The following is a 24,744-nucleotide window of genomic DNA, read 5'->3' on the forward strand; positions in this document are numbered from 1 at the left end:
ATTTCTTCTTGCCACATCAAATATTAAACGGCCACAGTATTGGTTCTCGTTTTGAAACTGACAAACTTTTTTAATCTCACTCAAACATTTTGACAAGCACACTCACATCAATGGAGACAGAAGTGTTAGTTTTGAGTGGCATGTTTTTTTGTTTGTTTTTGTTTTTGTTTTTAAAAATTGTGACTCTTTCAAGACAAACTTGTATGGGAACAGAGCAAGAGGTAACACGACAGCGATGAAAGGCAGAACTGCACAGAGCGCACAAAGCGAGTCAGGCGTCACGAAAAGATGGCTGCCGGCTATTGCAGTAATCCCGCACCGGCACTGAGAGCCATTAGAGCCATAGGTCTACAACAGGCTACTAATTGGAGCTTAAGAGCTGGAGCGAGAAGATCAACACTATTACTTGTCTGGGAAACCAGTACTGAGGGAGGAAATTTAATCGACGAAAAGGACGACTTATATTTCGTTAAACGGACTAAACGTAATAATAGGACACGTAGGCAGAGAAGGAAACTCGACCAGAAACAGGCGACTAGCCACTCTACCACGCCTTTTACGAAACCGGACGAAACACAAGGTCACCTACACCCGATAAAGACGCCCCTATTAACTGGATTAACCACCACTTCTACCATTTCAACCCAGACAAAAAAACTACAACAATCAAAAGTGGCGGCGACCACCAAGGAAGCTTCAACAATGACGGCTATTACAAAAGAACAGCAGTTTGAACCAGACGGGGGACTATCACCACCACCACCACCTCAACTATCACCTATGTTGAGAGGCATTGGTACTACGACTGAAACACCAATTCATCAAACTGAGAAATCAAGAAAAAAGCTTAATCTAACTCCATCGCCGCCACCACCACCTCAACAATCCGTGTTACCTACAATTACACCAGACCAATTTGACCAATCGGAGCCTGCAAATACGACCACATCACCACCAAACCAGCAGAACCAGCAGACCCTAGAGTGGGTAAACATAGTCTGTATGAGGCAAACAGACATATTGCCTGAGGATACACGGAGGATTATGGTTTAACATAAATTTGGTACAACAAAGAAGAAGCTGCACTCTTTTTTGGATGAATCGAACACCCTTATACTCAACAAATGGGAAGATGAAACAACCACCACCACCAAGCCAAGCAAAACAAAAGTCAAAAGAACATTGACTGCTTTCAAAAAGAGAGGTGAATTACTCCAGGAATGTCCACTAAATTTAGCCGTCATGATTGCTACCATTGTGAGAGTCCATCATGGATTAGAATCACCAAACACAGCATACCAGGTTCGAATGAAAGAATAGATTTTGAAAGACCTAATTGAACGAGGCCCACCAAAAGACCGCCCCCGGAGACGCTATTCACCGCCAAGAAACTTCATCAATGAGGGTGGAGAACCATACAGAGGTACCCCACCTAAACAGTCTTTTTAAGAGCTACAAATGTGCCTCTTATCTGATAGGGAAACCTAAATTGGCTTGGTTTCCCTCCTTGGTTTTACCAAAAAACTTACAAATTTGAACCACTGGACCACCGCTCAAGATTCACAACTACCAAAAAACCTAACAGTGACACAACTTTTAAATGTCGCTTAGACATATTACTTTAAATAGGGAAAGTAGGGACTTCACATGTACACCCTGTACTAGATTAGATAGAGTAACTAGAAAAGTAGGAAAATTATACGAATCGTATGAATTGAACTAATTGCACGGGTGGCTAACACATTATTGGTATTATCAACGTCCATTAGTGTAACTGGACTTAATTTGAAATAAGTACGGGCTGGCGTTTCAGGGAGTATTCAACATCCGTGGCTGGCTTGCCGAGTGCCTCTTCCTCCTTTTCCACACTCGGACATCGTACACGTGGCAGAATGTGGAACGATTTCCACCTGCCACAAGCCCAGGTGTCCTAATGTAACGTCATCGCTGCCGACCAATCGCAGCGGGCGTTACATACTGCTTGGGTTGACACCTGGGGCAGTTCAATCCAACTTTACTAACATGAGTGCGTGCTTTCACTGTTCCCATCTGCAAAGTCATGGAAACAATGATCAACAACCGGCTAAGGCACCAGCTCGAACAAAACCACCTACTTACTGAAAATCAAAGTGGATTTAGAACCAAACGCTCCACCATTGATCAGCTAATTCGACTAGAAGCCAGCATTAAACTTGCCTTCAATGCCAAACGGACAAAAGATAGGCACTTAATTGCAGTATTCCTAGACCTCGAAAAAGCGTTTGATATGGTCTGGACTAAAGGCCTCGTTTCCAAACTCAATCAGTTCGGCATAACAGGAAGAATGCACCGTTGGATCTCAAACTTCCTAACGGGGAGGCAAATCAGAACCAGAGTAGGCGATACACTCTCCGCGACTTACACTCTGGACAACGGAACTCCCCAGGGAAGCGTTATAAGTCCAACACTGTTCAACCTCATGATCAACAACCTCTGCAACAATATTACCAACAACCTAGTCGAACTGTCCCAATTTGCTGCCGATAGTGGAATATGGAAGGCAGGCAACCCCAACAGCCAAAACAACATCAAGCACCTACAGCAAAGCCTAGACGCCATCGGCAAATGGGCAGACAACTACGGATTCAAAATATCTGATACTAAAACAGTAGGAATGCTTTGCTTCACAACAAACAGGAAACCTACTACATACCCAAAACTCTACATCCAAAATACACCAATCCCATTCGTAAAGAAACATACTTTTTGGGAATGCTACTTAACGAAACACTTAATTGGAAAACGCACATGACAAACCTAATCAAAAAATGCCAACAAGACATCAACCTCCTATAACCGATAAGTGTACCTAGCACGATGGACCTAACATCAGATTTACGAATGAAAGGGAGTACGTGATGGGAAACATCTACGCTGGGACACAAATAGTAGCTGACCAGATTTTTAACAACATATGAGACGGATATAGAGAGAAACATGAACTTTGTCCCATTTGATTGGTTGTTACTTGGTTTTTCTTATAAATGAACATTAAATGTAAATACGTTGCATATGAAGTGATTTTAGAAAGTGAGAGTGAACTTTAATTTTAAACAGTAGTTTACTAGAGCCAAGAACTAAATAACTCGGAAATAGGTTTGTTTCATGTCCAAATGTTTATGTATTAAATGGATAGTGCTTAGACCAAAGCACAGGCCAGAGAGCCCATGTATATATCTGAATAAATGTTTTGAACCCATAGAACAGACTTTTCTTTTTCGAGTCTCTATTCTATCTGTGAGTCTTTCTTTAGAACATTTTTGTTCTCTTTTCTGTGTGTTTGGATATGTATTTGTTTGTTTCTGTATGTCTATGTTTGTTCCTATCAACCCTTTGTCCATACAAATACATTTCACCCTATAAAAAGTGTTGACTCTATAAACCGCATGACGTCACCAATGTTCAATTCCCATTGACCCCCAGGTGACGTTCCCATGTTAAATTCCCATTGACGCCAAAGTATAAACCCCATATTTTAACGTTAAAGTCCCATCGACACTAAAGTGCCCCACTGTACTACTTATATTGACCCTATAAACCCCATGACGTCACCAATGTTTACTCTTTGCAAAGAAAAAAAGCAATGACACTGCCATCATCATGGTTATCGGGTGCTGAAAAATGGCGTTAAACCCTACAGCAACAACAACAGCCATCATCATCAAAGCCTGCAATGAAATAATAAGAATAGAAAAGTCAGCAACTACAAGTAAAAACTATATACTTTAGTGAAAAGGAATTTAAAGAAAAACTAACTGTATATTTTTATGTACTGTCTGTATTGTTGTGTTTATACGCGCACATACGTATGTGTGTTGATACGAACATGATAATGTTTGTATGCAAATTATTTCTATGTTTGGAATTATATTTTATGTATTTTTGTTGCTATTCAGATCTGAATTCCCAGTCATTTGTGGTAGGCTTATGTTAGTGTGTACAATATTGCTGATATAGTTTTCATGTGCTGATTCCCTTTGTGACAGCTGGACACACTTTCTGAGTCTCGAAACTCCCCAACACTGTCTGAAAGGTTAGCACGAATGATATTAATGAGGTGATCGTGCATCTGATTGACTGAGCTTGATACCACCTTGGAGGCCGTATTTCTGATTCGATTTAGCCAAACTGAAATATAGGCAAGATCTCATGTGAATTTAATAATTCGAGATACACAAAGATTAATGACGTGGTCTTGCATCTGTGTGGCTGAACCTGTTCCCACTCTACAGACTGTATCTCTGATTCAATTTAATAAACAAGGTCAAATAGACTTAAATCAGAAAGAACTATGAGCAAGATCACTGCATACTGATGCAGGGATATTGATGTTGTTGTTCTTGTTGTTGTTGTAGGGTTTAACGCCATTTTTCAGCACACGATAGGCTATACATGGCAGCCAGTATTAATGTTGGAGGAAGAACCCAGGAAAACCCCGGAAAGAACCACCAACCCACGAGAAGCTACTGGCAAGCTTTCTCATATACCCACATTGGCCGAATCCGAAACTCGAACCGACGCAGACAGCGGTGAGCTGGCAGTGATCCGTAACGGAGAGCGCTTTAGACCACTCGGCCACTCGGGGCCCCCAGTGATATTGAATTTGATTGGCTGAGCATGCAAGCACGTTAAAAATGATCATGAAAATAAATTTTTTAATCAAACTTAGTAAATAGGTTATATCATCAACGATATATATTTGTTAAAACAGTACTTAAAAGGTGAAGGGTAAACAGTTTGGCTTACTTGCCTGTAACGGTTCACTTGGTAAATTAATCACAGTTTATTTAAATTGTTGTATTTTATATTAAGGTAACATGACTGAATAAGTTAATGCGACTGAATGACATTTCAATACAAATGTAGGAAAGATGTATAGGGGTGTAGCAACTGCCCAAGTCACCCTCGCAAGTGAAGGTTGGGGACCAATATTTCCATCAGTGTTTTATTAAGAGAGGGACCCTGAATTAAGTTACACTGGAGGGGGGACCAGAATGTATTGCAACGCCAATGATTTATATCACATTGTTAAGAACCAATCAGTCGCTATTGCATCGTATAGTATTACCAAAGCAATTCAAACTTACCTGATTCATACCCACCTCACCAAGGGTGATTCACGACAGAATGTGTCTGCTATTAGTGGAGCATATTGTTGTCGAGTTTTTCGCTTTTCCCACTGTGAGGTATTTTGATAAGAACTGATCAAACAAACCGTATCATGACGAACCAGTCAACAAAATATTGAGCTTATTAATGGAATGTTACGAAAAACTTAAAGTTGATCCAATATATTTATAATGGAGTCGATTTATTATAGTCCAAGGGAATATTGGAAGGGTAGAACATCGATTAGTAAACTCGCTGACGCAGCAAATGTAACACGTGTTGCTGCTGAAAAATGGTTAGCACGACAGGCAATATGGCAAATTTATCTACCACCACCTAGAACAATTCAGTACGAACATTTTGATGTTAGCATCTCTAATGAAGTTCATCAGGCTGATGTTCTATTTTTACTACATGATACTATTAAAATTGGAAGACGTCGTGTAACATACAAATACGCGTTAACTGTCGTTGACGTTGCAAGTACATATAAAGAAGCAGAGCCACTATCAACAAAGACAGCAACTGAAGTATCTTCTGCGTTTGAACGAATTTATGGACGTGATTGTCTTCGATGGCCACAAATGCTACAAGTTGATTGTGGCAAAGAATTTCAGAGAGCAGTATCATCGTTGATGAAGCAACATAACGTCAAAATCAGTCGAGGACATGCTGCAATTCATCGTGATCAGGCAATTGTTGAACGATTTAATCGAACACTTGCTGAGCCGTTATTTGGATATCAGTATGCGAAGGAAATAATTCGATACAAAAGATCTGGAGAGTGGGTTGCAAGATTACCAAGTGTGATATCTGCATTAAATAATGAAATTACTCGAACAACTGCCATGAAACCCATCAATGCAATTACAAAAAAACTTGGGTGTTTTTGTCACTTTGTTTATAACCAGCTCATTTTTTTCTTACTATATCACTATCACCTCGACATTTATCGAGGACATCGTCAATGGTTTCTGTAATGTATATGACAATTCTCCGCAGCTGAGATATTTTCTGACTTGAGACACTGCGAGATAAACTAAGTTTGACCATTCGACACGATCATCAATAATCCAAGCTCGCGTATCAGAGATGGTTAACCCCTGAGATGAGTGAATTGCCATTGTGTATCCCAGTCTCCATCGAATCTTATCCGCGCCCAGCGCATCCTCAACAACACTGACATCAACTGCGACAACATTATTTAATACGAGATTTTGTTTCTCAGTCTGTTCGATATTCTGTCGTCATGTATCAGCTGGTCTATAACACAATGGTACACGTAAATCTGAAAACTTTTCTTTATGCAACTGAAATAACCGCTGTTGAAGTGTATCACGAACTATCTTTCTACTTGCCTTTATTAAATCACTTGGTATCCACACTTGCAGAAAATTGTTCATAGACGTTTCTGTAATCATTTTTCGCATTAATTTAACACTGAATTTTATTCTGTTGTAGTCTGATTAATTTTGTAAACTCCCTTAATTCGACATCAGGAGATGTATGATCATCAGTTATCTCTTCGTAATAATCCACAAACTTCTTTAGCCACCCGTGCGGAGATAACCCAACAAACGGCGGTGGTTCACCATGATCGCCGCACATTATCACAGGTGTATTTTTTTAATAATAGCCAATCGAGAAACATTTATAATGTATCTAAAGATGCTGTACATATCTCATCCCAAATGATGATCTTTGGAATATATTTCTCTCCCATTCGACCAGGAGTCCATGCGTCTCTCTTCCATCGAAAAAAGCTATGATAAGTACGTGATTTTACTTCTCGTTCTCTCATTTCTCTTGCGAGTGTGTGTGTAGGTGTTAAAACATCCATATCATCTGAATTATGTCGAAATAATTCTATCACTCGAGATGTTTTACCAGAAACTCCCGGTCCGTTTAGAGAAACAGTATCGTGTCTGGATACTGGATCATACACGGATGCCGCAGACGATAATTCTGATATCTGATTATTTTTGTAATAAATATCTTTGATTTTAACATCTGCGGATTCATAATAATTATATAACATTTCTTGTTTTATTCTCCATTTACCACACGATGCATCATGAGCAGTAAATTGAGTCAGTAATTCTGTATATTTTTTTTGGATATGGAATGAATCAGTTGCAACTCTGACTGCAGTGGTAGGGAATATATTTATCATCGATAATAAATTTATAGAAACATAAGCAAGCATTGAGAATCTTAACTGAGTAAACTGAGGTGACTCACCAACAATATTACCAACAATTGTACCTAATCGTGTTCCGTTAAACAAGTAGGCGTTTTCTCGACTTAAAAATATATCTCTCCTTATTGCTTCGACATTTATAAAATCATATTAATCGTGCATAATCTCGTTTATGATCATATGCCCCGCCTTGAGTAAATTTACCGATTATTCTTCTACCAAGATCTTTTGCGATTTTATTTTCATTAGGTGGTGGTAACCAAACTTCTTTCTGAGGACGGTATGGTATAACTGCCTCACTTACAATCAACGATATTAATATTTTACAATCAAGCATATATCGTAATAAAACTATTGGTGCCCAACGTTTTTCTGAACAGTCCCTGCCAAACCAAACATAACAGATCGGATGAAGACCCTTAGCAAACTCAAATGATACAATACGAGCGAATCCAGTTAGATCAAAATCAGGTAGGGGTCCATTTATCGATACTCTAGTCATCTCGTGTATGGGGTGTCAAAATCTTTTAAAATATCCAGAACACTCTCAGTAACCACGAAAACGTCCCGAATAACACGTGACCATATCAACGGAGATAACGTCGTTGCGGTCATACTCGGTATTCCACAATCCACCGTGTCCGTATTCACAGCTGCTAAGCTGCACGTCTTCAAGAAATTCAAATCGTGTTGGCTTCCACGAATTTTTCTCTCTTGCAAAGTGAGCAGCAACTGACGGAACGATGAAACAAATATTTAGTAATTGTTCAGTATTCTCTGTTGAAAATTTATGCGCAAGATTTTTCATTTCTTCATGAAGAGATTCTTTACGATATATTGATCATATTTTTCATCATCTGTACTCTTAAATAGCCATACTGATTCAGGAATAAAAGTAAACATATCTCTCCTCCCAGAGTTCTCTGGGGGGGTAAAATCTTCCAGTCCGATTTCGTGGAAATATTGTACTGCGCTAGTCCACGCGTGCGCATTATGATCAATAATTTCAATTGGAGCTCCCTTCGATTTATTCTTTGATTCGTATAGAATCTCTTTGGTTATCGTTTTTAGCATTATTGGAAATTTTAATTTACTTCCTAACTCGGCGACATAATTTATTGTAGCTCCGGTAATTCAGCCCATTTGTTTGTTTTGTCACGTCGTAGATCCGTTAACCCATTTCCACGCATCGCGTTTGTAAAATGTTCGATTACTCGTTCGGCTACACAATTCAGCTTTGAAAATCTCATTGGTGCAAGATCATTAATGTTGTGGTTATAATTTAGCTGATAAACTCCATAAATAACCGCGGCTATATGATACGCTTGAGCGTAATATGATTTATCAATACCACTCAACATTCCTGGTTTGGAATTTTTACTTTGCACAGCGGTTTTTCCATTATGAAAAACAGGATTACGTTTGTCATTGATAATCCACTCAGCGGAATCTTTTTCTGCTAGCACAATAAACTTTATTCTGAAAAGATATCTTTGATCGTTGAGATAATCAATAATCTTTTTCGCCCGCTCATTGTTCATTGTAGCATCGATGACTTTATCATCAAGTATAATTTTGAATGTCGACCATACGTGAGATGCCCCATCATTACGAAATTCTTTTTTAGCGTTCCGAATATTGTTAATCAGATTTTTTGTCGGATCAACCAATGTTCGTCTCCGCAAGTCAGGGGTTCTTCTGTCAAGATCGAATCTGGATTCAGGAAACGAAGTTTTCCAAGTCTCGATTGTGGATAATCTCTCAAACTCAGATTATATATACGATGACTCAAATAAGAAATCAGTGCAGGTGGTTGATGATAGGGTCTTCAACTCCTTGTAACAAATCTTGCGTAAATGAATTCTGTGGACAACATTTACAAAGCGTAAGAAGAGGGAATCTTGGTCCAAAACCGTGCTTACGGTGTAGTGTTGGAGTTAGAGGAAAAACGCAGTTGTGTGTGCAATGTGGTCGTAAAAGATAAAGAGAACGAAAACGTTATTATGATTAAAAATAACAACGTCAAGGACTCTACCCTTGATAAAGTTATAAGAACCACTGAAGATTATATAGCTAGATTTGTACAGACAAATTATAATTTAGACAAATAATATTATATATAAAATGGAGCAAAAAACAATTTGTCAGACAACCTATCATCAAGAATTATGAAGCATCTCGTGATGTTGTAATCAGAAACTGTCGACTAAAAAAGCCAGTTGGTACTGTCAATAATCAGGGTTATCTTAGATTCAACGCTGGAGGGATGAGGTATTACAGTCATAAATTCATATACGAATGTTTCTTTGGTGTGATGAAAGACGGTCTTGTAATTGATCATATTGACTCTGATCCCAAAAATAACTCTTTGGATAACTTACAAGCTCTTACACAGAGCGAAAATTGCTCATTCAGAAATAATGACAAGTATAAAAAGATTCCTATAGTCGTAAATCCATAAATACTAATATTGGTGAAGAAATAATATTTAAATCGATGACTGCAGCTGCCAAGTATTTTGATATCTGCACGCCTTCAGTATAAAATGTTGCGAATAAAATATACAAATCGGCCTTTTCACACAAGTATGAACAATGGATTTCATTTTGTTATGTCCCATAGTGTTTCATAGAAATAAACGGAGATAACTCTGCCTCGGATATGTAATGTGGTTGATAGAGTTATCGTTGTTCCATTGACACTGTCCCTGATTTTATCAACGGAGACAGATTTCAGGATATTTGTAAATAAATATTTTTTTGTGGTTAACTCTCTTTTCGGGAGTTTTTTGGTGTCAGGTGTTCCTAAAATCACAGAATCTAATGGTTGGAAAAACGAAAACACCTATTACTATAATGTTAATTCGACAATCACGGAAGTAAATGACTATGGTTTTAAGAGAGTGGTTGGCATTGTATTTCAAGAAAGTATCTATTTGAAGCGCTGACAGTTATCTCCGTTGTTTTTATCAACGACTGTCAGTAAAGATAGGTGTACTCTTTTATTAAGGATAAATGATATTTTGTTTTCAGAAACAATATTCTCGTTGTATTGAATCCTCCGGATTTCCTGTTTCATCTATACTTTTTTCGATTATAATTAAGAAAAAATAAAAATACAAGCAGCAAAAAAGCCACGCCCATCGCGTGAGCTATCTCTGGAGTCCCAGGTATCGGTTACCTTATATACTATAGAACCCGTTTTATTATTGGGGTTTTTCTCCCGATTGCTCGAAACTCAACAGACAAACACACCTTCCCACCATGTCACCACGTGGTGGGTGCCTTTTTACGTTCTCACGTGATTGATTTTGGGGGAGGGTGGGCAAAAATCTGTTGAGCATAGAGAATGGCTGTGCCGTCCTTACTGTAAATACTATATATACTGTGCCGTCCTTTGTCGTCTTTACTGTAAATACCATATGTACTGTAACGTCTTCTTTAGATCTAGGGAAGTAAGATTTACTGTATCATCCTGATCCTGCTAGAATGTCATATGGCAATCTAGAAGTTCACATAGAGATTGTGCCGTCCTTAGATAAAATTTATGTATTGTGTCGTCTTCTACATAAACGCTCTCCTGAGCCTGTTAGACTGTTGTTTGACAATCTAGGGTCTCACATGGGTGGTTGTGTTTCGTGCCCCTGAGCCTGCTAGACTGTCATATGGCAATCAAGGGGCTCACATAAGTTGTGTCGTCCTTAGTGTAAAAAATCACAACACCCTTCTGGACATGCTAGAATGTCATATGGCAATCTAGGTTTCACATAAGAATGTACAATATTTTTCTTTTAAACGTATATTTAGTATATAATGAATTACGAAAATATCAAATGATATTATTTCTGCTATTAAAAAATTAGAAAAAGACTGCATACATATATTAGTTCTGATTTTTAAACATTTCAAGAAGGTAAATACGAAGGTGGATACACATTGCCATCAGAATTCAGATTTGTAAAACGAATTCAAGGGGTATGTTTCAATCGTTGGCTACAGTAAAAGAAAGTGAAGTGAGGGAATTCATCCCTCTCTCTCTCTCTCTCTCTCTCTCTCTCTCTCTCGCAATCGAAAAAATTAGATTAGAACTGTCTCGTGAATACGAAGCAAAACAGACAAGCAATTAAGAAAAATTATGTCAGAAACTGTCAGCGGCAATGAAAATGAAAGGTAGAGTCATTCGTGGAAATGAAAGTGAAAGTATGTCAGACTTTAGTCTTTTTTAATACCGATTTTAGTGAAAGTATGTCAGACTTTAGTCTTTTTTAATACCGATTTTAGTTCATTTGTCAGTTAAAAAATATCCACCTTTGATAAAATCAAGGACAGGGATTATTTTTTTATACTGTTTTTAATATGCCTGATTTCTATCACGCGTCATTGGCATTTTTCAGGTATGTACTGTTCCCTTTATAAAATCAAGGGGAGACAACACTCTACGATTAAAAATCATTAAGATTAAAATCCTTGAAAAGCAAGTTGCCGGATTGGGCAGTTAGTTTGTAATTTATTCTTGATAATGGAGGATTATGACATCGAAGATAGACCGAGTTAATTGGTTCTTGCACTATCAGAAATCCGGGTGGTACCTGCGGTGTAAATGTATATAAGATATATCCCTGCTGCGCTTGATTTGATACATCAGTGTTCGTTTGATAATTGCCATCAATTGCATCACAAATAAGATTGACTGAGATGGTTGAGGTTATATTTACAATTCCCGGAGAAATATGACGGCCTTCATCGTATGGATTATTATTGTATCGGAGAATATTATCCTGCTGCGGTGTTATCTTTTTCCACCCAGCGAGTATTTTAGGAAAATATTCATCGATGATATCAATGAAGGATTTTTTAAAACTCGTCTGGTTATATCCAGGAAAATTAAATGTTGGTAGATCAGCTTCTGTTATTTTATGTTTATCAATATTCAGAATCATCAATGATCTGATTTATAAATTCTATTTGCTTGATGTTTTCATCTTTCGTAGACGTCATGTTGAAAAGATACTCGTTGAAACTCTGACGTAATATTTTTGTTGTTCTTAATGAATCCGTTTTATACGATTGAAAAATGATGTAATGTATGACTCGGAAATGAAATGATTTTCCCATTTTTCTCCACTGCTTCTGTGAGAAACCCAAACATATTTCTTTTTTCTTCTTCACTCATGATGCTTAAGGCCCAGTTGTATTTACCTCCAATATCACCTGTAATTTCAAACTTGTCCCATTTATCCCATGCTCCGTCTCTTTTATACCACGTCGGATTTCGTGCATAATCCGGAATAATTCCATGGTACGAGCGCTTATCCGAAGTAAAATCAGACTGTTTTGGTTCTGGCGGTCCTTAATACTCAGGAGCAACTTCAGGTCATCCTATCACTGATCTGATCGATGACTGATAGATATCGCGGCGGACAGTGTTGGTTCGTGTACTGTTATGGCTATCTTGGATTCCAGGCCGTAACAGATTTAATTCTAGGTTGAAATTCATCATTGATCTGTTCGATCTGATAACTCCCCGTGGATATTCCAACAATTTGCCAATCGGGAGTTCCATCATCTTTATTTTTGTTTGCAAATACCAGTGAATTATTTGATTGTAGTCCATCAAACGATCTTGATCTAATATTGGGCCAACCGTAGTATACTCGCAACTGTGCCAGAGCTATCTCCGCTACTGGAATCGCGGTTGGAAAATTAATGCTAAATTCAGGGTTAGTGGTGTTTACTGTTATCATTGTGGTTTTCGTTGGGGTTGTATTTGCGACTATCTGCTGAAGTAGTTCTGTCATTATTCAAATGGTGGTTTTCTAAATCAATGACTTAATTGTAGATCTTAAGCATCACATCAAATTCAGAATCTGATATCGTCATACCGTTAAGGCTTGATGAGATCAACGACGATAATTTAGAATAAGTGCGTGTTACCGTGTGTAATTTTACAACATAATCATTCAATATTGTGCTCGTGCACGTCGATATCTTTTTCGCGATAATATTAAAATTCCCGGCGATGGTCGCCGATGGTGAAACACATATTGTCACAGCTGCAGCTGCTGTCACTGGTGTTAGCGCTGATAACACTACGCCGGCACCAGCAGTGAGCGCGGATACCGAGTACACAAAACACCAATGAGAACTGCACGTCTTCGGTATTTTTTTTTTACTTTCGTTGTATAATTGTCAATGATGGTTTTTAGCGTTGTTTGCCATTCACATACTTGATCATATCTAAATTTTTGAACGCTTAACTCTGTTCTTGACTCTGTCAAGGCCATTATATTTAACACAGTAACCAATTGAGGTGTTTCAGCAACAAATTCCAAACACCACCAGTAGGATGCTGAAGTTAATTTCTTATCAGCTGCTTCCAGTATAAATGTTTCTTCGTCTCCGCTATTTAACACAATCGACACAACCCCGGAAAACTTATCGGTTGAATGACGCCAGGGATATGTAGTGTATATACTAAATTTTTCAGCGCTGAACACAGACAACCTGTTCACACCAGTGACTTCCGCGGTATGTTTGATAGTATTATTCTGCTGTGACCATGTTGAGAATCCTGATGACACTGTGTATACTATATTGGTGATCTGTTTGTGAGGAATTTTAATCAGATTAATTTTGTTAACGATATCAGGAATTCCACTTATGACATCTTCTAGTGTTTTTAATCGTTTCAATGCTCGTCATGATATCAGAGAGTTTCACGTCAGCGATCAACGGAGTACCAAAGAATTCCTGTGTGGTTTCATTATTTTTTCTAAAATGTCCAGGAAGATTCGTGAACATATTTATGTGAACATCATACTCTGCCCGCAACGTGGATAATTTACCATCAACGTTATCCACGTATTTTTTGTTGCCGCATCTTCGTCGGATGTTGGATCTCTTAGCAGGACTATTTTATTTCCGTTCATGCTGAGTTAACCTGTCATTGTGTCACCGGTATTCTTCAAACGATTAGCAACACTTCTTGCAATTTCATTTCTGATTTGTACATGGACATGCTTGAGAGTCTGATTCTACCGCCGTCAGTAGATACTGGAATGTTATCCGTGGTAATACCGAGAACTCTACGAACTATATCATTCCATTTGATATTACTCGTTTTTAAAACGCCGTATTTATCCTGAAAAACAACAACTTCATCTCGGTCACCTCCAGAGAGGTTCATAATATCAGCGAGTTCGTCTTTAATCGCGTAATTTGACAGATCTAATTCGTCGAATTTTTTTTTACTCTTAGTAGTATCGCCGAGGGATCTTCCGTAAATATCTTCCATTATTTTCTTCTCTCTTGATCTAAATCAATGATTTCTCAAACTGTTGACTTGTTTAATTTGATACGACATTGTGAGGTGGCAATGATGCCGTCTTTGATACAGCAACTGCTTCACGGCCGGTTAATGTTTGTGTTGGTAGCGTTGAGTACCAGATTGGCACTCTGTGCCGAACTTTGTACGCAGAGACATCGTGCATACATTTCTGCGGTAGAGCTAACCCATACGAATCAAAATAAACAATTCCACGGGGATCAGTTGCGTATGCTACCCAATGAGGTCCAATCCCGGTGGAATTATCGAGATTAATAATACCAGTTTCGGTGTTGTTTGGTTGTTGTGGTAACACCTCTAACAAATTTTATTCGTAGTTGCTTAGCAGCATCAAGTAAATCACAATTCGACAACTGTGAAATCAGCGAAGTGTTCCTGGAAGTGTCAGACCTTTTCCTCGATGAGTTCCCGGAAGTCTTAAGCCATTTCCCGTTGCTTTGTTTAATGCCATTCCAGCAGCGGTTGCAACAGCACCCAACGCGGCCGCTGGTATTGCCGCAAGAAGTGGAAATATACTACCTGTCATAGCAGTATCTTTGATAGCATCGGCGGAAATTTCAAGTCGTATTCCAGTTTTGGATTGTTTGGCTTGATTAAGATGTTTAAGCTGACGTTCTGTCAATGACAATTTGTTTTCACCGCCTTTAATTTGATTGTGCTTTAGCGTTATCGTGGTTCCTGCTTTTTTACTGATGCGGTTTGTAGTTTTTGTAATCTGACCAGGAGTCAGACTGACACTACCATGATGGTATGAAGACATTTATGATTATTGTTGTGTTTTTAAATCGCCGCGCGGTTACATGTTTTTTACTGGTGACTCTCATTCGACCACCAACACCTTCAAGCAACATTGCTTTTTCGCTGAGTATGACCGGGATTGCTCTAGCACCACCAGGAAGAGCCGGTGAACCAGCTACTGCTGCTGATATTCGAGCTACACGAGCTCGGAAGTGTATATCAACGACAGATTGTCTGAATAAGTCCAAATATTCCAGCGAAAAGTAATAGATCGGATACAGTGTTGTGAAATCGCGCTGAGATATTTGCAAACCAGAGTCTACTTTTTGAACACGTCCCACACACGACATTAATCGATGATATGCACGTGCAACATGATTGTGTTCGAAATTCATCAATATTTCTTCATAAGGTTCTTGATGTCCGTTTATCCTCAAAGCAACTTCAGAAACTCCAAATGAGTCAAATACCATTGGATTTCCTTATTGTCTGCCTACTCTGGTATCTGCTTGAAGCGCAACAAATATATATCGTGGTGCTGACACCCCCTGCTGTGATGATATGTGCCACGTGAACAAACCAGCGGCGTTAACGGGGTCACTATCTGTGGTCATTGTAAACCATCGATTTATCACCTGTGTTTACGAAAGAAAGTAATCGCTGTTCTTCAGCAAGCGATGTAGTCATTACTGGCATCCACAGTGACAGTTTTGTTAGTGTTAATTTACCATCATTAACTTCAGCAGGATGCCATATTGCATCATTGTCAGTGGGTTTTCTAACAAGTACTACTGTGTGTTTAGCACCGAATATAACCTTTCTAACATCATCTTTGCAAAATCCAAAAATATGAGACAGTGGAATTGCGCATGAAAACTCCACGTCGGCGTTTAACATTGCTCGACGTGTAGCGAAACCCACGTTGAATTCTGAACTAACATTTATGACCACAGGCTCTACATCTGCATCATCGGCGGAAACAGTGTGCTTTTTTGGTCGTCTTATAGTATATTGATTACCATTAGGAAAGTCAGTTGTGTCTTTTGCAAACATCATTGTATAGTCGTCGGAGTATCTTGCAAGACCAAGTATCGTCGTGGCAATGTCGACATTTTCAAGGCAGAATTCAATATCTTTTCCATCAATCGAGTATGTAGCTCTACTAAATAATGTCATTATGCCATTGGTAACAAAACCAACTCGATCGCCAGCTACGTATGCTGTATCATCTGCTTTTGTGAGTCTACCTTCAACTTCGATAAATGCCTCAGAGGGTAGGAAATATCTACTTGTATCCTGAACTTGTAATTCAATTCTTCCACGTGCGTCTGGTGTGCGCACATCATAAGAATAATACTGATAATCATGCACAGACACATCTTTGGGAACTGGTGCATCTACGTCAATGCTGTGTCGGATATGCACTTGAGCATTTTTATTATAGTTGTTATCGTCTAACACAAAGACCACTTCCTCCTATCAAACATGCAGTTATGTTTTTTTTCTATTTCTTTAGCGAAAGGTACACCAGCAAACTCTGTTAGTTTTTGATTTGCAGCCTGATTTATTATTTTACTGACATTCGCGTGCATAACTTCGGTGCTTGGTAATTTCATTGGTTGTTGTTAAACCATCTGCTGCGAACCTCTTTGACGTTTACGTATTAATCGTGCTATTCTGTCTTTGATTGCCGAAAATGCCTTACCAGCAACGTTGCTCATTGCACCAGGAGCTTTTTCACGAATAATGTCGATGGCTTTCATTGATAATTGTTTCGTGATTGGTGCTGCTTTGACAGCCATCCTTGCAAATAATCCCTGGATAACATTACTGAGTCCATCTCCGTAATACCCGCTGTAAACAGGTCATTGTGAGTTTACTACTCTGACCATCACGGATCTGCCGTGAGGGTTGTGTATGATCATCTTATTTGCTATTTATTCGTTTAATCGCTGTAGTAGCCGTCCGCGATTTCATCAATAAGTTCCCGATAAATATCGATGTCTATGATACAACCTTGAAATAATGGTCGACAGATATCAGCTGCTTCATTAATTATTTCCGGAGAATTTTTACCGGCTCGTTTTCCTCATATGAGAACTTCTAGTCGTCGCACGTCATCGAGGATATTGTTAGGACAAGCAATAAGACCACTTCCTGTAGTAAAGCCGTTACCAGTAGCACCGGTGTTAGTTGCATCGTAAAATATGTCTGGAGATTGTGGTCGTGAAGGCTGTGGTTTTTTCTCTTGCTGTGGTGGGAGAGGTTGTGGGTGTAATTTTTTCTGCTGTTGCGGTGGTTGTGGTTGTGGTAAAGAAAGTTGTAATTGTAGTTGCTGTATCCGTGAAATATATTTGTCTGTTGCGTTAATAAACGCAATATATCTAGTATCACTGTTTCTAGCCTGATCTGCTCCATAATGTATACGAAATATCCATGTGTACCAGTTATCACGACTTACTACATCATCGGTATATTTGGAGTTTAAAACTTTTTCTCCACTATCATAACTTCGCACAGCAAACTCAGCTAACGCATCTCTGTTTTTAATTTTTATAATGATGTTAATACTTTCTTCGGTAAATTATCGTTTATATCAACTTTGGTCCTTGCTTGTTCTGTTTCTTTTTCTGTTTCTGATCTTTGATATCAATTACTTCAGCAAGAATTTTGTCGATTTCTTTGTTGACGGATGGAGGTTGAGCTGCAGCTATTTCAGTTGGAAGGTCTCGTAAAATCTTCTTTGTTTTCTTAGTCCTCGTTGCTATTTTTCAGTTTGCTCAACAGTTTGTTTTACCGCCGGAAGAAGACCTTCAGTAGCCGTTGCCACTCTTTCAGTAACTGTTGTGATAGGCTTAAATAATTGTTCTGTACCTGATTCTTGACGCGCTTACAGTTTTTGCTTAACATAATCTCTCAACGGAAGATATTTCTTAATTGCTTCTAGTCGCTCTCGAGCTAATCTAGCTGTGTAAGATTCCTGCGCTGGTGGCATTATTTTCTTATAATATTTTTTAATTGATAGCAGCAGCGAGGGTGCAGCCACGGCATTCCCAGTCACCGCCGCGATCTTCTTTTGCGATTTTTGTTACGATTTTCAGGAAGGCTTATTTTTACGATTCGAGAGTGAGTCAATTAGAGGCTGTTCACCCTCACTGCTACATACATACATACATACATACATACATGCTGTCACGTTATAAGTACAGAACAATAGCCAGATTGCAATATGTATATGATAGACCCTGAGGCTAATTAGTCGCTTCATAAATGTTGCGAGTGTACGCCGACATAAAAAAGACGGGGAGAATCCGGTTGTGTATAACATGGCCATATGAACTTGTTACTGCCGATTTTTTCGGCGGCATGCGATTCACAGGTAAGTGGCAGGAATTGCCGGTTTGGGCTCAAAAGAACATCAAGTGCGGGTCCTAAATCCACCCTTGACAGACTGCCGGGAGGGGGCAATGTTGGCTAATTATGTAGACCACGGGTGAATCGACATCCACTCGGAATTGAGCAAGGCGTGGCCACCACTGGAATCGCAATTTTAAATATAGTGTTTTGAAACTAAACGTCAGTAGTCGCTAAACCATCTTACATAAGGAAGTTCTAAGCTACTCCGACGTCATTCGAAATTGGCCGGAAACATTGTTACGAAGGACGTGGTTGTTGGACTGAAGGTGTACTGGGTACCCGTCAAGAAATACTACAGATCATGAGATGAGTAGAAACACAGGACAGGAGGAAAATCTATCACACTAAGTCAGATGATGAAATAGGCCGTCACTTTTATCGAGTTAAAGACGACTGATAGGGTTTTGAATATTCAATTTCATTTGAGGAAGGATTATCTGTAACTGAATGACATTAAAATTGTTGTTTATTTGAATTTCACCTTTTGTGTATTCAGTAATTTAACTGTCGGCATCGCTGATTGGGAGCTCGGAGCTTTGCATCTCTATCACTACTTCAATTTCTAACAAAAACGAGCCAGGGTGGGTCTTCTGTAATAATTAAAGATAATACTGGGAGCACCCTACCCCAACCTAAGGTAGTCAACGACGAGAACCCCTTTACAGTGGGCGCTTCGTCCGGGATCTGAATTAGACATAAATATTATCTTTACGATCTAAAGTTTATTTGTTAGGAAGTAGTAGTGAACAGTGTGAGATATTTTCCATCCTGTGTATTTGAATTTGTTCGATTTTTCATCTTGTGTATGTTATGTTTTGATATTTGCATACTTGGTTGATTTGTTATTACTTGCAGTGATTGTGAAGCAAATATCGAGCAAATATCTTACCTGATCGAAGTTAGTGGGGTCGACAGGTAAGTGTTTGGTTAAAAACGTTAACAACTGTCAATTGTTTAGACAGCTGAGACAAGTTATCACGTATTGTTAGTATAATAATAACATGGCTACTGAAAGACAGATGGGTAAGGAATTCCGTGCCATGGGCGCGAAAGATCTCGTCTACGAGGGTGATCGCCTGGCGGCTTTCATAGAAGAACGCATAGAAGAATGGAAGGCTGGAAAAGCCGCCGAAAGAGAAACCCAGAAAGAGCTGGAGCTGGCCAGGATATCCGCCGAAAGAGAAACCCAGAAAGAGCTGGAGCTGGCCAGGATATCAGCGGCCACAAAAGAACGAGAGCTCGCTCACGCTCTCGAAATGGAAAAGGTAAGGGTAGAAGCTAGTGCTAACGATAGGGACGACTCCCGTACGATCCCAGGGGGAAGCGTACGACCATGCATCGACCACCGAATGGTGCAGATAGGTATTCCGCGATTCAATGACAAAGACAAGTCCATTGACGATTTTCTCGTGCAGCTTGAGAAACTCGCGTCCGCTCACAAAATTCCGCCGCAATATAGGGCGAAAAACTTCTCAGCCTTTTTGCAAGGTGCAGCTCGCGAAGTTTACCACAACTTAGCTGCCGACGAGGCTGATGACTACAATGCTCTCAAGAAAGCACTTCTTTGCCATTATCGACTGACTGCCGAAACATACCGTAAATCTTTTCGGGACTCGAGGGAAATGACAACGGAGTCCCACTCTCAATTCCACACCCGCGTTTGAGGGTTATTTGAGAAGTTGATGAAGATGGCCGACGTCGAACTATCGTACGACGGGCTACGCGAGGTTATACTCAAGGAGCATGTTTTGAGTACGTACCGTCGCGAGGTGATAGTCCTTCTATCAGAGAGAGAACACCGCATGCTCGAAGAAATCTCTAGCATGGCGGAGAGGTACGAGGAGGCACACTCGAAGAGTGGAGGCTCGAGGGGTGCACCTACCCTGACCCACTGAGTCGCGCCGTGTGGTGGAGGGAGAGTCGGCTGTCCGTAACCGTCAGGGCGACGGGAAGGTCGGAGGGAGATCTTCAGGTAAGGATGCCATCCATAGACCTGGACAGGCCTCACCCAAGAAAACCGTGTTTCAACTGCAAGCGCCCGGGGCATTTTGCCAGGAACAGACCCAAGGGCAGGCAGACCGAAGTGAATGACTTTGCTAGAAAGGAGTGCGAGCCGGTGACAAATTGTAAACCAGCAAATCTTGTGTCTGCAACTGTCAACTGAGAAGGTGTCACCATCTTGTACGACACTGGGTGTAGCGTTCCAGCCCTTGTCGACAAGAAATACGTGAAGCCTGAGTACAACACAGGGGAGATAATTGAACTCCAGTACGCGAACAGCACGTGTGACTCGTTGCCAGTGGCTGTCATTGACCTCGATTCACCGTACGTGAAGGGGCAAATTGAAGCTGCGTGCTTGGCTGGACTGTCATATGACACCATACTGGGATGTCGTTATGTGTTGCCACAACCGAACTCCGAAACCTGCACACCGATGCCGGTGAGTGCTGTGGAAACCAGGTCCAAGAGTCGACAGACGAAACCGACTCCAATGGAAGTTACGTCGACACCCGTCAGTAACGTACTTGCGGCCGAATTGAGGGAGCTTCAGCAGGAGGACTCAACTCTGACGCAGTTGCACAAATACGCTGCAAAGCAAAAGGAGAAGGAAACTCCGAATGGCGCGGTGAAGTTCGCGTACAAGAAGGGGATCTTGTATCGCCACGCCCGGAAAGGCAGCTAACACTTTAAGCAAGTCGTCGTGCCGAAAGAGAAGCGAGGCGAAGTGTTAAAACTCGCGCACGAAAGTCTCATGGGAGGACACATGGGAATTGCCAAGACGCGTGACCGTCTTATCAAAGAATTTTACTGGCCGGGGGTCCAGGGAGATGTCAGGCGCTTCTGTCTCTCCTGTGACAAGTGTCAGAGAATGGCACCGAAAACAGATCATCGACCCGTCCCGTTGGGGAGTACCCCCTTTATCGATGAATCATTTCGACGCGTCGCGATGAACTTAATCGGACCGATAAAACCCGCGTCGTCGCACGGAAATCGGTATATTCTAACGGTCGTAGATTATGCTACACGCTATCCGGAGGCCGTCGCGTTGCGTAATATTGATTCGGAAACCGTCGCGTGTGGGCTGTTTGGGATTTGGTCAAGAGTCGGAGTACCCGACGAGATCCTGACCGATCAAGGGACATAATTCATGAGTCGCGTGATGGCAGAGGTAAACCGACTGATGTCGATTAAACACCTCACGACTACGCCGTATCACCATCAATGTAACGGACTGGTCGAACGGTTTAACGGGACATTGAAGAACACGCTCAAGAAGCTGTGCGAAGGCCGCCCCAAAGATTGGGATCGGTACATTCCTGCAATGCTTTTCGCTAATTGGGAAGTACCCCAAGCGAGTTTAGGGTTTTCTCTTTTTGAACTCTTGTACGGGAGAACCGTATGTGGCCCAATCGCCGTACTGAGACAGCTGTGGACGGACGATCACGCTGTCGAAGAGGTACCTACTACCTATCAGTACGTCGCGGATTTGCGAAACAAACTGGAGGAAGTTTGTTCACTCGCACAGGAGAACCTCAAGCGAGCAAAGGCGCGTCAAGCGAAGTATTACAACAAGCGCCCGAAACCACGCCAGTATGACGTAGGCGACAAGCTGTTGTTGCTGTTGCCCCAAGAACACAACAAGTTGCAAGACTACCGACTAAGGAGAAGCTATACCATGCCAATGTCCTTAAGCGATACCCGGAAAGGGAGAACGGCAGCGGTTTTGTCGTCGCCTCGATCGTCACAGAGGACACCGAAGGCGACACGGAAGGGGCGAATACTTTTCCAAGCTGTCCGTTAACGAGGGCTGAGACCCCCTCGGACTGGAGTGCGACCCCATATTGACTACGGTACAGCAGGAAGAGATAGAGACGTTGCTGTCCGGGTATTCCGATGTGCTTACGGAAATACCCGGGAGAACATCACTCGTTGAGTTCGGGTTAAAGCTGGTGCAAGACCTGCCAGTCCAGCGGAACCCCTACCCCTTGCCCCACGCAAAACGACACGTCGTAAGGAAGGAGATCGAACAGATGAATGCTCTTGGAGTAATCGAGCCCGCCGACTCTCCGTACAGCTCTCCGATAGTCCTAGTGCAGAAGAAGGATGGCACACATCGGTTTTGTGTCGACTACCGAAAGCTGAATTAGGTTACGAAATTTCAAGTGAAAACGCTACCTGACCCAGAACATATTTTCGCTTCTGTCTCGAAGGCGAAAAATTTCTCAAAGTTGGATTTGTCCAAGTGATATTGGCAAATCCCTGTGAGAAAGGAGGATATGGCAAAGCTCACTTTTGCTACTCCCGATGGGATATACCAATGGTTGGTCATGCCATTCGGAGTCCAGACTACGCCCAGCATCTTCACTAGAATGATGCGGAAGTTGTTGGAGCCCTTGTGCGATAGGGGTGTCCACAACTTCATGGATGATCTCTTGCTAGCCACAGAGACGTCGGGTGAACACCTCACTCTGCTAGCTGACGTTTAGGAGCGGCTTTGTCAATGGGACTGATGGCTCGCCCTTCCAAATGTCATGTGGGGTTCCGAACCTTGGACTATTTGGGACACACCCTTAGTCAAGGGAAGCTGTCCCCCGAAAAGTCAAAGGTGGAGCAGCTGAGAAACGCCGCAGGGCCCACCACGAAAACTGAGGTGAGATCATTCCTGGGTTTGGCCGGGTATTAACGGAGGTATGTGGCCAATTTCAGTGCGATCGCGGGGCCGTTGTCTGACCTGACCAAGAAACGGTCCCCGGGTAAAGTTATTTGGACGGATGCGCGCGAGCACGCTTTCCAAACGGTAAATGATAGGCTTACATCCGACGCGGTTGTCCGCCTACCAGATCTGTCCAAAGACTTTGTGCTTCGCACTGACGCATGCGACACGGGACTGGGAGCAGTACTGTTACAGGAGCACGAGGGGACGCTTTTCTATGTCGCGTACGGCAATCGGAAATTGTCTGCTGACGAGAAGAACTACTCCGTATCGGAGAGGGAATGCCTCGGAATCGTGTTCCGAATATCACGGTTCGAGCGGTACTTGTACGGGCGCAAGTTCATGCTGAAAACTGACCATCAAGCCCTTGCCTGTCTCGCGCAGGCGAAATTGTCGAATGGACGCTTGATGCGATGGTTGCTGTTCTTACAGCAGTACCAGATGCAGATCAGATACGTGAAAGGAACAGAGAACGAAGGCGCTAATTTCATGAGTAGGAGCGCTGAAATGGTATAGATCGCTCTGTAAATAACCGTATGTTGTGTGTATTCGTGTCCGTAGTCAGCATGCAGCGTCGCTATGATTGTTTCTTTTATTGCGTGTGTAACGCACATTTGCATTTGGAGCAAATTTGGGGAAATAAAATCCCGATTTTATTCTCAAGGGGGGGGGGGGGTGTCACGTTATAAGTACAGAACAATAGCCAGATTGCAATATGTATATGATAGACCCTGAGGCTAATTAGTCGCTTCATAAATGTTGCGAGTGTACGCCGACATAAAAAAGACGGGGAGAATCCGGTTGTGTATAACATGGCCATATGAACTTGTTACTGGCGCTTTTTTCTACGGCGTGCGATTCACAGGTAAGTGGCAGGAATTGCCGGTTTGGGCTCAAAAGAACATCAAGTTAGGGCCGTAAATCCACCCTTGACATATTGCCGGGGAGGGGGCAATGTCGGCTAATTATGTAGACCACGGGTGAATCGACATCCACTCGGAATTGAGCAAGGCGTGGCCACCATTGGAATCGCAAGTTTAAATCTAGTGTTTTGAAACTAAAATGTCAGTAGTCGCTAAACCATCTTGCGGAAATTACATAATGAAGTTCTAAGCTATTCCGACGTCATTCGAAATTGGCGGGAAACATTGTTACAAAGGACGTGGTTGTTGGACTGAAGGTG

This window comes from Sinohyriopsis cumingii, chromosome 4, assembly GCF_028554795.1.
Source record: "Sinohyriopsis cumingii isolate HCF-2022 chromosome 4, ASM2855479v2, whole genome shotgun sequence".
Taxonomy (NCBI): Eukaryota; Metazoa; Mollusca; class Bivalvia; order Unionida; family Unionidae; genus Sinohyriopsis; species Sinohyriopsis cumingii.